Source organism: Sinohyriopsis cumingii, chromosome 17 (assembly GCF_028554795.1).
Source record: "Sinohyriopsis cumingii isolate HCF-2022 chromosome 17, ASM2855479v2, whole genome shotgun sequence".
NCBI classification, from domain to species: Eukaryota; Metazoa; Mollusca; class Bivalvia; order Unionida; family Unionidae; genus Sinohyriopsis; species Sinohyriopsis cumingii.
Genome location: NC_142977.1, coordinates 120,254,604 through 120,271,503, shown reverse-complemented (window position 1 = coordinate 120,271,503; position 16,900 = coordinate 120,254,604). Strand labels below are relative to the sequence as shown.

The following is a 16,900-nucleotide window of genomic DNA, read 5'->3' as shown; positions in this document are numbered from 1 at the left end:
GACAATTGAGAAAGATTCTGTCAGATCGTGAAAATAAAAGCCCTGTCACCGGTCACCAGTGAATGTGAAAATAGTGAAAACGTCACTAAAAGGATTTGCGAAAGAGAAAGTTATGGCAACAGCGAACGGTTCAGCTTTGGCCTTGGGTAACGGATTATGATGCGAACAATGACAATTCTGATAATTTAAATTTGTAAGTGAGTGTAATAACAATGATTCTAATATTTATTCTGATCATAATATTTATCCTTGACTTTGCAAAGGGATTCCGATTTATTCTGATAATAATATTATAATCTGATTCAAATTTGTTTTTTATTTAGAATATAACAAAAATTTTGACTCGAATTTATTTATATTCATATTATATTATTATTCTGATTCAAATTAATTTGTATTCAGATAATAATATTTATTCTGATTCAAATTTATTTCTTATTATTATATTTCTTTTTATTTACATTATAAGATTAATTTTGACTCAGACTATTTTATTTCTGGTAATACTTATTCTGATTCAGATTTATTTCTGATAATAATATTTATTCTGATTCAGTCATTTAATTATTATTTTTAATTTCGTTTCCCAAACACATTATGAAATCAGTCCTATAATTATTATTTTTAGTAACATTTACCCCAATTGATTATGAAAATAGTAATGTAGTTATTATTTTTCAGTTTCATTTACCTCCAACAAATTCGATAATCAATGAAGAATAAATTTTTTATTTGTATCCTGATAATATTATTGATTCTGATAATAATATTTATTCTGATAATAATATTGATTCTGATAATAATATTTATTCTGATAATAATATTTATTTAGCTTATAATATTTATTCTATTAACAATATTTATTCAGATGATAATTAGTATTCTGATAAAAATATTTACTGAAATTCTGAAATTAATAATTTTTTATTCTGATGATAATATTATGTGATTCTGAAAATAATATTTTTTATTCTGAAAATTATATTTATATGTAATTTTCCTCTTTCAGTAGGTTTTAACAATTTTTTGAATACCATATACCTCATCAATTACAAAATCAGTATCATACCTTTACTTTACATACCTTTTACCCAATGAAATTATAAAATCTGACTTTAATAATATTGAGCAGCATATGTCCAATCAAATGTGCTAATCAGTGAAGAATAAGATTATAATAATTGTTCTGATATTTATTCGGACTCAGATTATGATATTTATTATGTAATTTTCTGTTTTCAATTTTTTTAGTACGAATCACCCCATTAAATTATAGAATCTGACTGCTTTTCATGATTTCAAGTACCATTTACCTGAAGTATGGACGGAAATCAGTAATGAAAATTTTTTTTATAATCATTTGTTTCTTGACATATTCAAGGGTAAAATAGTATTATTATTTTTTCTGTTTTCGGTGAGATGTTTTTTATTATTTACACCATCAATTGGATGAAATTCTTTGATAATCTGATTTTATTTGTGTAATATACCCATCAATTTGTTGAATCTAACTATTAATGTGAAATAATATTAATAACAATAAAATCTATAATAAAATCATTGAACATACAACTGTTAATGAAATTGACTAATAACTGGAAAAAATATGGGTAATATACCCATCAATTTGATAAAATTGTTCCATAATCAGAAACATTATGAATAATATACCCATCAAATTATAAATTCTGACTGATAGTCATTAAAATAAATTCTGTTATGCTATATTTATTTGTTCCTTGACAAATAAATGGTGAAGTTTATATTATGTAATTTTATAATTTGTTCTGTTTTCAGTAGGATTTTTACAATTTCAAGTATTATATACATTATCAAATTATAAAATCTAACAATTATTTTGTTATTTGAAGTACCATCTACCTCATGAAATTATACAATCTAATTTTCGTTATTTTAAATGTCATTTACCTGAAATCTGTACGAGAATCAGTAAACATAAATTCTGTAGTATATATATTTAAATTTCCCCTGATCATCAAGCAAGATTTAAAATCAATCACTAACGAGAAGATTTATGCTTTTACATACAGATTCTAATTCAAAATTTCATACCGTAAATCAAGCAAATATCGGGATTTGTCAGTAAGTTTGAATTATATTCTTGATAATAGCGGATAATGATATCGCAAATAAACCGGATTAATGGGTTATCGTACGTTCAAATATCCAGGAGGTACTTGAGGTTTAAATGCGTATAAAATATATCCCTGCTGAGCCTGATTAGATATTTCAAGAACTATCTTATAACTGTCATCATTTGCATCACATGCAAGATTGACTCCGACCGTTGATGTTATAATAACAATACCTGGCGAAATATGATGACATCCGCCTTACGGATTATTGTTATGTTTGAGAATAGTTGCTCTTGGGCTATTTTTCTCCATAACTCGACGATTTTCAGAAGTTTTCATTCATAAGATCGTTGACTGATTTTTTTAGTTCGTCGGCGTTAAATCCTGATATTAGAAATGTTGGTAAATCTGCCTCAGTTATTTTATAATAATCGAAAAATAATTGTTTACGGGGTTTGCTGGTAAATTTATATCGTCCGAAGATAACAGACTCCATAATAATCAAATTGATATACTCAAGGTCTAATGTATCTTGATACAGATGTTGTATCGATCCAATGATTTGTTGTTTTACACCATTATTGTAGTATTGCGTGCTACTAGAAAAAAATATAATTTGATGCTAATTTTTAATTCTGTTGGCACATGAATTAATATATTCTTCGTTAGTAATTCAGAAAAATTAAGTAAATCTTCTGGCAGGATAAAAGGAACTCTAACAGCATTTTTAGTAGTATGTAAAACGTTTGTTTGGTCAGAAACTTTTTCATCATATTCAAAATAATAATATATACTATTTCGTGCATATTCTTTTTGATACTCTGGATCCCTTAAGAATATTATTTGTCCGTGAAGAATTCGTCGCGTCGTGGTTCTGGTTACCTTGCTATTCCGGTGGAATTTCTGGCCTTTCTAATACGGTTCTTATCGACGATTGATATATATCTACAGCATAATCTAGCGAGTTTATTTCAATCGCGGCTGATAACGTTGGTTCGTGAACAGTAATACTTATTGTGGATTCTATTTTCGTAATAGATTTAATTCTGAGCTGGAATTCAGCGTTGATTTCTTTAATTTGATAATTACCTGTAAGTATACTCATAAATTGCCAAATTGCCAATCGGGTGTTCCGTCTGGTTTATTTTTATTTGCAAATATCAGTTAAATTTTGCTGGCAATCCACCAAATGATATGGAACTAATATTTGGCCAACTATGATATACACGTAATTGTGCTTGTGCTGTTTCATTCATGCGAATTGCAGTTCAAACGTTGACGCTGAACTTAGGATTGGTTGAGCTTGCTGATATCATCCAGGTTTTTGACGGAGTTGTATTAGCGACGATCTGTTGTAGCAATTCGTTCGACCCTGACATCATTGTTATTATTATTATTATTATTATTATTATTATTATTATTATTATTGTTATTATATTATTATTATTATTATTATTATTATTATTATTATTATTATTATTATTATTAAAATCAGACGTAGATGCTAACAGTCATTACCTCTTTGTAGATTTTAATCATTTTTGTGAACTTTGCATGTGATTTTATTATTAAGACTTGATGATATCAACGAAGATAATTTGGAGAATACTAGCGTCGATGTCTGTAATTTTATTATATGCTCATGCAATTTTGTATTTGTGCACGTACATATTTTGTGCGATGATATTAAGAATACCAGCTATTGTTGTAGCTGAAGCACAAATTGTTATAATTACTGGTGATGTCATTGTTAGTGTTGACAGTAATACGAAGGTTCCAGCGATAACAGCAGACTCCGAATACACAATTATCTCACAAAACCACACGCCTGCGATATCTTTTTACTTTTACTGTATACTCGTCAACGATATTTTTCAGTTTGGTTTGCCACTCACATACTCGATTGTATCTAAAACATTGAACGTTGATCGGAATGCTCATTATATTTTAAGTAGGCGGAAATTTAGCTACTAATTCAAGACATCAATAGTAATTCAAGCCGAGTTTTTTTTCTCCATCGGGTTCCACAACCAATGTATTCTCTTCGTTTTGCTGCAACATCAATTACACATATCCAGGAGATCCACCTGACGGAGTAGATTGTGGTAGATATCGCAAATATAGTAAAGCCAGAAATGTATTGGTTTCAAAATTTCTCATACGTTATTTGATCAGATGGACGTCTATATTAAGAGTTGTAATTGTTTATACACAACATGTACTTATTTACATTTCAAGTCATAAAAACAAAGGAATTATTACAGTTTTGATTCATTCTTATCCGTGAATTAAAAGTATATACCGTTGCTTTTTAATTTGAAATATATTTTCGATAATAAAATTAATAATTGTACCTACCTGATATTAACTGGATTTGTAGGAGATATTTCTTTTTCATGTTGCCTTACTATGGTAATATAAGAATTCATTTAGCTAGCGTACTGTGTTGTAATTGTGAGTTCTAAACTTCATTCTACTTTCTTGTCTTTCTTTGTTCGAATAATGTTTTGAGCTCTTCAGTATCTTGGTTTTCTGTGTTACTTTCTTCCTAACATTTTATTCCTTGCTTTTGACTTTTCTCTACAGCTATCAAATTAAGTTCCTCATGACTCATTTCATTATGATTCCTTATTTTACTGAATATAAATCCTATTCGACGTACTTATGACAGACGTTGTGATTTCATTCAAAGTGTCTTGTATATCAACATTCCCCTGAAATTTTAACCATAAATCTAAATACAGAAGCTCCAATACATCTAAAAAAGACAATAAGTCTTGCTGCTATTCCGGTTTCTCCCGCTGCAAGATCTATTCGCTGTTGAAACAATATCCATCTATGCTCACATATTACCCGTTATACTGTATATATGATCTTAATGTGCTTAATTTTCACCTTTGTAAAGTTTAATATCATTGACCATATCATTCTAAATATATTTGATTTATACAATTCTCGTCTAAACAGATTGATTGGATTATAGAACTTATTACTGTTTGAAAGAATTATCCAGACTTTATTACTTTCTACTTCATCATCATCATCATCATCATCATCATCATCATCATCTTATTATTATTATTATTATTATTATTATGCAAACAAAACAATTTTTAAATTTTCTTAATAAAGCTGCTTTCTATTAGAACGTATATAACGTGTATTATTTTAATATACAAACAACATGAAATTAATCTTACGGTCACCATTTTATATACAAGGTACCATATACAGTTCCATAGCTGATATATCATAAAGATAACGGAATGATCACATGAACGCTTTGATTTTACAAACACTTTTAGATGACTAAAGCACATATTATCACCAAATTCTTTCCTTGTGCACGCAGATTAATAGCCGAATTTAGACGTTTCTTGTTTGCTATTTCCCTCCGAAATCAATCGTACCTTCTACGTCAAATATAAGGAAGAATAGCGGTAGCTCAATAGTTAGTAAAGAGGACTTGCAAAAAAAAAAGGTGCTGGAACAAATTCTGCCCAGACCTGCCACGGTCTGCCAAAGTGATGTTTTTCTGTACAAGGCAATTTTGTATCTATTCTGCCTTGTGCTCATATACCTTTGAACACCAAGCCAAGAAATATAAGCAAAAAGACATCAATCAAGGTACATAATATACGACACTTGCAAGGCACACACTGCCGTACTTGAATCCTGTAAAAACGCAGAGGTCGATTGCACCAACAACACTCAGAAAGCTAATGCTTACCGATCTTGAAGAAAATATAAAAAGGAGACACCGTCTAAAATATACGAGAGAGAGAGAGAGAGAGAGAGAGAGAGAGAGAGAGAGAGAGAGAGAGAAATGTCATGTGTGCGCTATTCTTTATTCGAAGACGAAGTTGAAGTATGATATGTACATATGTCAAAACGTTTAGAATGATTAGATACGTAGGAAAGAATGACAGAGACAGACAGACAAACAGACTGGCACAACGAAAGAGATAGATATTTAGATAGATAAAAAGAAGATCGTTGATCCGCTTAGAAAAGTTTTTCATTCACAGTTACTAGTTTCCATATTTATGTCTATAAATTAGATTTCAGGAAACCTTCTTTACGCTTAGGTGTGTATATAAGAGCTACATGGCAACGTTCAATGGTTAATATGTAAGATAAATATGTTGAAAGATCAACTGGAGGCTCATAGAGCTTCTTATACGATTAGACTAACCAGTGCTATTAAATAATATCATGAAATTATGAAGTTGGAATCGTTCCCCAGACATCTGCAGGAACACCTGAATTTTAATATGCTTGTTTCTCAGCCCCTATAACTTACATTTACATTGAAGGAGAAAAACCTGCATAAATGTAAATGCCAGCCGATCTTTAGCTGCGGTATCCTTATGTATACATGCAGATACGCTGTGCTAACACCAAAATAATCTATAAATATTAAACATTCATTAGCTGCTTGTTTGTATATGTGTTTGTGCGTGTGTGTTTATGGAGAGAGAGAGAGAGAGAGAAATAGCCCCACAAGTCATACAAGAACTGTTATATTCCCTGTGATAGTAGTTTAAATTCAACATAGCCTGGAACGATGTATTATTGCGGTACTTAATGTTGTTATCGGTAAGTATTAAAACCGATCTGTTGCTGCTGCATTGTTACGAATAGTGAAATTTCTTTGACTTTTCCTCTATCTTTTCCTATTAAAAATCTCTCTCTGTCCAATAGTGTAAATGTAAATAAAACCACTTATGGTTGGCTGACCCAGATTACCGTACCATGGGAGAACAACTCTATTATTGCGGTATTTGCCTAACTTAAGTATGGTAGCACACACATATTATAATAAACATATATTTCAACTTATCGATAAGATGGAATGTCCACGCTTGCACTGGTTGAATATGTCCACAATAATAAATGATACAGTGATTAAAATGAATGCACTAATGTCAGATAAGTTGAAATGAGATGAAACAACACCAGAGATTAAAAATACAAAATATATATAACTTTGTCTGAATTTTAAGTACAATGTGGGCAAAGAAATCTATATATACAGATGAATCTATTATTAATATTATTATTTCTGAAATATGCCTGATTTTTAAAAAGTTTAACTGTTAATACTCCCTATTTATGTAAGACAAGTATGATCATAAGCAACATTTTGTCAATTTTGGTCCATATCAGCTACAATGGAATTAAATTTCAAGCATAACCTTGTTTGGACATGTACATCGCCATCAATATATGACCTATGCACATCAAACATCGAACGATACACTGAGTATATTTCGTAATCAAGGAAAATGCATATATATTAAGTTTAACGAGTTTTATATCTGATGATCGATAAAATTGCATACACATTTCCAAAAAGTGATGTTCATTACTTTTTTTAAATGTAGCATTTGTTGACATTTTTGAGACAATTGTTCTCTGACAGATTTGTGTCCTTCCTGGCTACAGCTTTACATCTGTGAACAACGGATAGACGGTGCGAATTCAAAACTATTCGGGTAATCCTGTTTGCTACGATAATACAGCGGCCGCGATAATACAGCGTGTAAGTATAACACCAGCAGCACAGGCACGTGTTGACTGATATCTCTCCTTTTCTCTCTGAATCGATCTCTTTCTGTTTCTGTCTCAGTCAATAGTAATGGTCGAAGACTGAGAGTCAATTTGATCTACAGTTGTGGAAAGTTCGAAAGACACTTGGGGGACGATGGGAATTTAACATGTGAAAGGCACATGGGGTCAAAGGAAAAAGAACATTGGTTAAGTCAGGGTACTGAATGCTAGGGAAAAAATGGAACAGTGTTACAAGTGGACTACCTCAATCGGATGAGACCTTAGTAACATTGTTCGATTGATCTTAATGCATGTTATTGTAGTTATGTATGGGAAATGTTATGCTAAATGTGACCATAAAGTTTATGGGGACAGCAAATTTTTAGTTTACGGTCAGATCAAAATAAAATTACATGCTTCACTAATCCACAGGAACGTTACAAAGTTCAATCAGAGCGTGAAGTCTCTCTTGCAGTCACAAGAAAACTGTGTGTGACGTCACATGCAGTATATATATATATATATATATATATATATATATATATATATATATATATATATATATATATATATATATATATATATATATATATATATATATATATATATATATATATATATATATATATATATATATATATATATATATATATATATATATATATATATATATATATATATATATATATATAGACGAAAGACGACGAAAAAAGAAAACTATAGGAACAAGTAGTGAATAGAAAGTGTGAAGGAGATAAGAAGGACGATGCATGTCAAAATCTATCGATGCTACCAGACATGTTGGCAGAGGTAATATAAACTTTTGAGAAAATGAACACAAATGGAAACGTAGGAGGTGATAGTCCATTGGAAATTTTTCGGTGGATTGCTGGGAATTAGTAGACTCTAAGATCGTCCAAAATTTAATGCTGCTTTTCTCATTGATTATCGACCTGTTACCCACAACGTGACACAAGAAATGAATTCTTACAGCGAGAACAATTACCAAGTGTTATTTTTATTTGATTTAATTTATATTTGGTTTAATTTGATTGTTTAATTGTTTGTATTCCATTACATGCTGTTGTAATGTAACTGTATTTCTGGAATAGAGTTCAGTTCTGACTGCTATTTATTTTTAAAGCAAACAACTAATAATATAAACTTTGTATCTAACGTTGACCTAGTTCCTGACCTTGATTCAGAACCATTGAAGGTTTCTAGTAAAGACCTTTTTACATTCTTTATCAGAGTCAGATTCATAAAGTGGAATCAATGACATATCTGACCTACATGTCAAAATATATGTATCAATTAGGTATTTCCGTAAGATTGGCCCACATTCGGGCATATGTTTTCGGTGTAGCCAGATTTGTTATTGTTATTTTGAGAAATAATAGTCATTCTTGCCATAACACTTGAGAAATCAAAGTGTTTTATGTAGTATACAAGTTTAGGGGCTAATTAATATTCATTTTTGCGAATTATGTGCATTCCAAGAGATTATTTTCCCCTGAAAATAAGTGTAATTTAAATTAATCTTTGGACAAAGACAGTTAGCAAAATGTATACAGAATTCAAACTGGGATATTATTTTCTGTGATTCAACAAAGAACTGTCGATACATCAGTACGATGCTGACAGTATCATAGGTCATCGACTTAAATTTTGGATTTCATCTGGATTCAAAGCTCAGTTTCATTTTATTACTAGGAAAATTTTTTTTAATCTTGCATTATTGTGGATTTGATTTGTAAAACCCATAGTTCATTTTTCTAATTTTTACATTTTTTGTCGGGAAATTGATTATTTGTTAAATTTTACATAGCTTTTAACTTCACTTGTTTCGTGGTACGTTTTGTAAGAGCCTAAGCTCGTAATACAAGAAGGATACCAAGTGGTTGAAATGTGGGAACAAATGTACGATTGACGCTTGAAAACCAGTAGACTTTAAGCGCATCATGGAAAGTTACAAGCAGGTGGAAGCTATAGACCCAAGCAGCAGTTTATATGGAAGACTTACGAATGCCACATGCTTGTAGCTTCACTAGGACGAGGACTAAGGAGAAGAAATCAAATACCTGCACGCGTGTTCACTGTGGCCTTGAGTGTGCGAATATTGTCCATACGAAGGATTGGGCAAATGGAGTGATGCCTCCCACCGACTTGTACCATCCCGTACTAACTTACCATTGCCTGGTCATCCTCACTGAATCGTGTAAGGAAAACGTTTAGGAGCATGGACGGACGAAAACCCCGAAAACAAGATTCTGAGTTTTGCAAGCGGCGGTATAAAAAACTGCGTATACGATAACGAGACAAACGACGAGTATTACACATCAACTGCAAAGTCAAATGATTAACGCTGAACCATCGAACGAGTCAACTGGTGACCTTTCATGTGCTGACAGAAGCTTTGCAGTCTGGAGAGGATCAACACTTTACGGTGACCACATACGAGCCGCATATAATTGTACGGTTTCCAAAAGAATGTATCAAATAACAGAAACTGGTGCAACTTCCAATCCACTTCAATTTACCGCAAGGACACGCAGATATTAGCCTGTATATAAGGCTTCCAAGACCGACACTTCATTAACGAGGAGAAATACAGAACATAGAAATATGAATTCTCTCGCATAGTCCAAAGCGAACGAGTGGTACACGTTTAGTGATTAATGCGAGTGCGATGTTGTGCCTGGATCTCATCGATGCTATAGTTTGCTACATCATCGACAAAGCACGATACGATAATTTATCTGATGCTACAAAAATAGAAAGGGATGATGTGCGCGTAATATCCTACAGATGCGAAAGCAATGTCTCTCACTGTCGTCCTCTTTGCCTCTTTACTGCTACTCATAGTCAACGTGATAGCGCCCGTTTACCAACCTAAGGATCTCACCAATTCCTGTGCAAACAATTATGAATGTCATCACCTCTTCTACAAGAGTGTGAGTAACTAAGAACATTCAGAATTTTCCTGACGTGGGTATAAAAGCTTACCACCATGCCACGACCTTTAACATATTCCGTAGAAAGACTTCATTGAACAATATTCATGCCTTGCAAGATTAACAAAAATCACAAGATCGGTTTTCTTTGAATGCTGGATGCCACGTGGCGTGTGTGTTAGTGGACTTAGTTGTTGGGTTTTTGCTTGCCAGCAGATTCCTTGTGGACTAGTTGCGATTAGTCCTTGAAACTACACCATGACGACTACACATTTAAACGTGACATAGATACATATTCTGTTAAAAGCATTACGCTCTCATAACGCTACCTCTCTACCTCTATGTGAAGAAAAGACCGAATGGTTAAAGCAAAACCCACTTAATCGATTGAGTACCCCAACGCATCGTGTAATGGTACAAATAATGACATTCGGCTTAAATCATCCTTCAAGACAATCAAGAAGAATCTATCGTCGTAGCGGAAGACATTCCTCTCGAGGACGATGGAATTTAACTGACACGAGTCAAACGCATCTGGTCATTCTATACGATATCTTAAGAGACGACGACGAAGAAATTAAACTTTGGTTTACACGTGAATGGCGTCATCGTAAGGCCAGTAACATTTATGTTACACAGTATTTGTTTCAACGAAGTCAAAGCCATTGCCCCATCCGTTTCAATGTCCATTATGTGGTCTTCCTTAAAAGTGCAAGATATTAATCTCAGTTTTGAACTCTTTGGCCTGATAATGTGTACGACGATGCCACTCAAACACCTCACACATATATACTCGTACATTTTAAAACCACTACGCCAGATTTCGTAGCCATCTATTTCACAATTGTTGCCAAGAAGGAGGGCCATTCATTTATGACTCCAAATAAGTATGAAAATAAATTATAAAACCTCCGATACTCCACTTCTGTCTCACAATCTTCATCAATAATTCCATTCACTTTCATCTTCCAGTCATGCTGATTCGTTCCTTGGACATCATCATTCGCGAAAGACAATCCACAAATACGTGCTTATATTTTAGAAGCCAGTATCAAAGAAGCTTTAAGATGTTTTACGGCGACAGAGCATTGTATTATTTCAATGCATCATTTCCAAGCCTCATTAAACAAATCGCATTTTTCACAGAAATAAAAAGTTGTCTGGTCATAACTATCATATCCCAAAAATGATAATCAAGCCAAACTTAAAACCATTTAGAAACGTGGAGGTGGCATTTCTCGAGGAGGTGTCTTCATGCGTGTGCTCTTAAGATGGGGAAAAAAAGCCACATCAGCCACATCAAGAAAAAAGCTCTCAACCGAAAACGTCATAAGATTAAGAGTGACATGATCAAGTCACATGTGACGAAATAGAAAAGCCCCCCTCCCCAAAGAAAATTCCCAAGAAAGCAGCGTGTACCTGAAAGAGAGACAGTGCTACTTTGAGAGCAACACTACTCATTGAATATCACGACAGTCGGCGACAATGTCTTCAGCAGCTTCTTTCACTTCGCCATTGCTCGTGATGCCAGAGAAAATCGATTTATCACGCTACTTTTCCAATTTGATCCTACAATGTGGAAACCTGTTCCTAAAGGAGCTTGTTAGCGACATCATCACCCTCTCCTTCTTCGTTAGCGGCAGCGGTGTAGGCTAGAAAAGTATTCTCCCTCAAGATTAAGATCAGAGAGAGAGAGTGGGAATGTTACATAGGTTGTCGGATTTATTCAAACAAGTTCTATTACGATTTTGTCCATTGCAAACGCCAAAATGTCGAGTGGTGCCCGCCGTGAAGATGATACGACGTAACGACAATAAGTGAAGACGAATTACAGTGTCAGGTGAGCCGCTTGGATGTTGCTTATATGTTTTACTTCTGAGAGAAAAAAATATGCCACCTACAGGAAGTGTACACCATCACTATTCGTTCCAAAAAGGTACGGTTAAATCTTTCAACGTATTCAACTCTTTCACCTGAAAGCTTTAGATGAAACATTTAAAATGACTCAGATGACAAACTACTCAGATGACAAACTAATCATCACAACCATCACCATCAGTGACCGACACGGGCGCTGGCACACGGATATCAGAAGAAGACGACCCTCACTAACTCTTTCAAACACCGTCGGCTCCCATCCCCAGTAAGAGTGCATTGTTCTTGTTGACAACATATCCCACTCACCAAAGATTTGGTTAAAAAATGAGGTCTACTTTTTTTTAACAGAAATCCAAAAGCGAAAATGAGAGCCAGAAGTGATCAGAGAAAAGAAAAAGCAAATGATCTCTTTGCCACCAGTACACATGACTACTACACCTCTGGCACGTTGGACACGTCAAGCGTTTTCCTAACCGACGAACCCAATATTAGCTTTAGTGAACAGTGGGTGACGTATTAAAAAGAGTCCTGATAGAGAATATTTACTACAATCCTCTCCATCCTACGGGTAATTGAGGGGTTCCAACATTTTAAGGTGCTACCAAAATGTCACCACAGGTTATACGAACCAATTTGCCGAAATGTTTGCCAGACGACGCTCAAAAGTGGAGGATATCTATCATCGATGACAAGCCGATTGAGTCCACGTGTTTTAGTTGGCCAAGTATAATTGCGGTTACAAATATTTATTATGTGTCATTGACGTTTTTTCCAAATGTGCATGCGTCGTGCCTTTGACTTTCAAAACAAGCTCCAAGTTAGTGCGAGTCTTAAAACTGATGTTGAAACAAAGCGGCCGTCATATGCATTTTCCGGATGACAATACCTTGATCATCACTTTTGTACTGAGTTCTATAATATTTTTGGTGGAGAAACTACTAGGGCTATAAATTAATACATCAACAGCAGCGAGTAATTCTTCACGCACTTTAAATACCCTATCGAACTAAACGAAGATATGAGTTTATGGTTGTGTATTGTGATGTTGTGGAGTATAACGTGCTGGGAAACACATCAGCGCCATTAGAGAGAGTCATTCCTTTCAAAGTGGATTCTGCATTACTGCATACGAGGAAGGTCAAAAAATATATTAAGTTCACCACGAATTGTTACATCCTCACTATTTTCCTGTCATTACGTCGTATCACGACAGTATCAGCATTAATATAAAGATCTTGGACAAAATATTTCATTCTCGAAAGAAAAAGTTACGGTGAAACTACATTGTAGAAATTTTCTAGCGCCTTTTAAGTCATTTGCTCTGTACCGAGGAGTCGCTCGACAACTAGGACATGGTTTAGTAGATGTGCTACAATCTGCGTTTTGATCGATGGCCCCATCTTAAAACCGAAGTTGACACAAATATTTAATGCTTTGAGAGATGCCAATTTGATGCAACATAAAGCATTTCTCCAAAATGTCGAAGCCTGATTAGCTCCCTTCAAACATTTCTTTTATTTCTTGTTCAGTGAATTGGATTTGTCCTTGAAAAAACAAAATGGTCATCAGCAGCATGGATACTTACTATTACCGTACGTGCCTTGAAAGTACAAGTTCAACGATACAGCCGTGATTGAAGCTGATCTTCACAATGTTGGATTCAAAGACTGTCGAAACAAAATCAAACAAGTACGCACTTTAGAACTGATCGACCATTTGCATTGGGATGGGTGGTTGCAAGACGAGGTTTTGATAAACGAAGTGTACGTCAGTCTGAGACTCAATCAAAGCAGTACCATTTTTGTTTTTGATAGCGAATGCGAACAGGTAACAATAATCATCAATGAAGTCATACTCTACATGCGACGTGTGGAGGTGTTTCAAAATGTGGGAATAAACGAGATAAATCTTACTATGAGCAGAATGTCCGCTAAGTATCCGATAGAACGAGTTGAAATGAATACTTGCACCGTTACCGCTGTCTCCGATCCAAGATGGAGGATCAGCTTCTAAAAGAACAGTTGCATAAACGTTTCCTAATTGGCATCGTTAGCAATGCAGCCTTTGACGAGTCCAAGAAAACCTCTTTTCGATTTTCAAGACTTCAGTGACTAAAAGATCGAAATCAGTCGAGATGGCCAGCCCATGTGTACTATGACATTCGAACCTAACTATGCACATAAGAATTACTTGAGATCTTAATTTTACCGAAACGAAGCCCCCGCGTAGATATGTACAAACGCTTGTCAAATCATTATAATGGTGGTTACGATTTGTCGCTTTTGAATTCATTCCTGACAATGGCAGCGACTTTGGACAACTTCCTTTTTAGTTTCCTACAGCACTAATCAAGATGGCGAACGTCATCTTGAATGCAGAATTGGATAATACTCTGGAAATCAACAGATTGAGATAAGCTACTCTACACTATATGAAGCTATGGAAGAATATCTACCATATTTGGACTGTGGAGCCTCTTTGGAGACGGAGGAAGAGTTATGTCTTTGATAAAGAACAAGAAGAGAAAGAATATACTAAAGAACAAAAGGTCCGATAGACTTTCGTTATGTCGAGATGGCCAGAACAAAAAGAACATTTAGTCTCCTGTTTCGATAAGCCCCTGGCTGAAATAAATTACATCTCTGACCCACAAATATTGTTGTGGATGTGACAGCGATCATCCCTGTGAGATTCAGCATGAAAGATATATAATATGAGCCTTGAAATAAAATTGCAATGGTATGCGGATGACGCTTAGGGTCCCATCTCCGAAGAGAACGTGTTGCATCAGTGGTATAAAGACGTATGTGATTATTCATCCCCTCCATTAACATCTCTGGAGATCCAACGCATCAAAGCTCTCTTTCCACAAAGAATGGAGACAAAGGGTAGAGACACTTACTTTACAGTCATTTTCAAAGAAAGTGTCAGGTCTATATTGTTGACTTTTTAGCATATGTGAAAACAAACGAAAAAATCTGAGAAAATCCTGCCTTGTTTGCTAAAGATGAACCTCCTAATTGCGATCATAGAGATAATCAAGCCAGTGTTATCAACAATGACATTAATCAACCAGGAACCCACTGTGTCGCCGTCTACTTTCCTAAAGATCACAGTATGGACTATTTCGATTTTTATGGATCGCTACAGTTTTGGAAGACAATATCATTGTCTTTATTATAAGAAATGCAAAACCGGTACGATTCAATATTATAAGACTGCTAATTTGAGCTTGTGAGAAACAGATTCCATTGTGTGTGGACTTTATTGTGTGTTTTCTTCAACGCAATCTTAGATATCTCTTAGAACAGTGAATGTTCTAGAAACGATTATAATATTGGACAATGGTTTTGTGAACATTATGGTGATTTTTAGTCTTTAGCATGGAAATGTACTGTTCACTCATGGCAAAACAGACCTAGATAAGTGGAAGTCCCATTTGACTCCACAACGTTGTCAACCTTGTTAATATGTTCCTGTTTAAAACGTTGTTAACTTTTTGATTTGTTTTAGAGAAGTTCCTTGTTATAATAAAAAAAATTGTTTTTTGAAAAATTGGTTTATGTTATATTTTTATCCACACTGTATGAATATATGTACTTTTACTTCTCTGTCCCCCCCCCCCTTGGTTGTATAATCCATGGCATTTCCAGAATCGCAGAGATGATTTCTGTCGCATCCGCTCTTGAGACATATATAGCCACGAGCTTGGTAGTATGTCCATCCATCGCTGTCTCGTCAGCCAGTAACATTCCTTCTAAGATAGTTTAGATAAACGAAACTCACGTTCATTTGCATCGTGTCAGGCAAAACCTGATTCAGAAGTCTGAAGAAATAGAGGATGTAAGGATGTTCAAAGTGGGGTAAGTTCTGATAGAAGAAATATTCCACTAAGAACTGAAGCGAGGATAGAATGGATAGAGAAGTGTAAGAACCGCAGCAGCAGAGAAAAGAGCAGATTTGTAAACTGTCGAGGGGACACCAAGCAATTTTGCTTCTCCTTAAGCATCAGAAGACCTAATCAAGTGGGAAAGCCTGCAACAAGTCTTGGAGTCTTTAGTGGCAAAGGATTCGATGTTTTTACTTTTAGCCTGGAAATTGGTGATATCTTCCAAATTGGAGGGGAGTGCCGAGACACGATGTATCATGCACAATTGATGTATTTATTATTGTTTCCAAATGGTAAAAGTTTTCGCTCTTTCAAAAGTTCCGTGTTTATATATCCTTCGCAAAGTACGACTGCTCTAGGTTTCTTGCGGAAATGGTATTATTCTGTTCTTTTCTGTCTAGGTATTCCTCTTCAAACATTTCACTTCTAAGAGTCATGCCACTTTTTATGTGATCTGCGAAAGGGATCCGTACATCTCGAACGGGCAGCCTTTTACTCCTATTGCAGCGTGCTTAATCATGTCTGTTTTA

General features: G+C 34.4%; 1 long non-coding RNA gene across 1 annotated transcript in view; it reads left to right on the top strand.

Moving 5' to 3' along the window:
- The window catches only part of LOC149779761 (uncharacterized), a 52,218-nt gene that overhangs the window by 23,659 nt on the left and 11,659 nt on the right, over window positions 1-16,900 (top strand). Inside the window, exon 2 of the long non-coding RNA XR_016415710.1 lies at window positions 7,522-7,641. This is a non-coding gene — a long non-coding RNA (uncharacterized LOC149779761). The remainder of the gene's footprint in view (window positions 1-7,521; window positions 7,642-16,900) is intronic.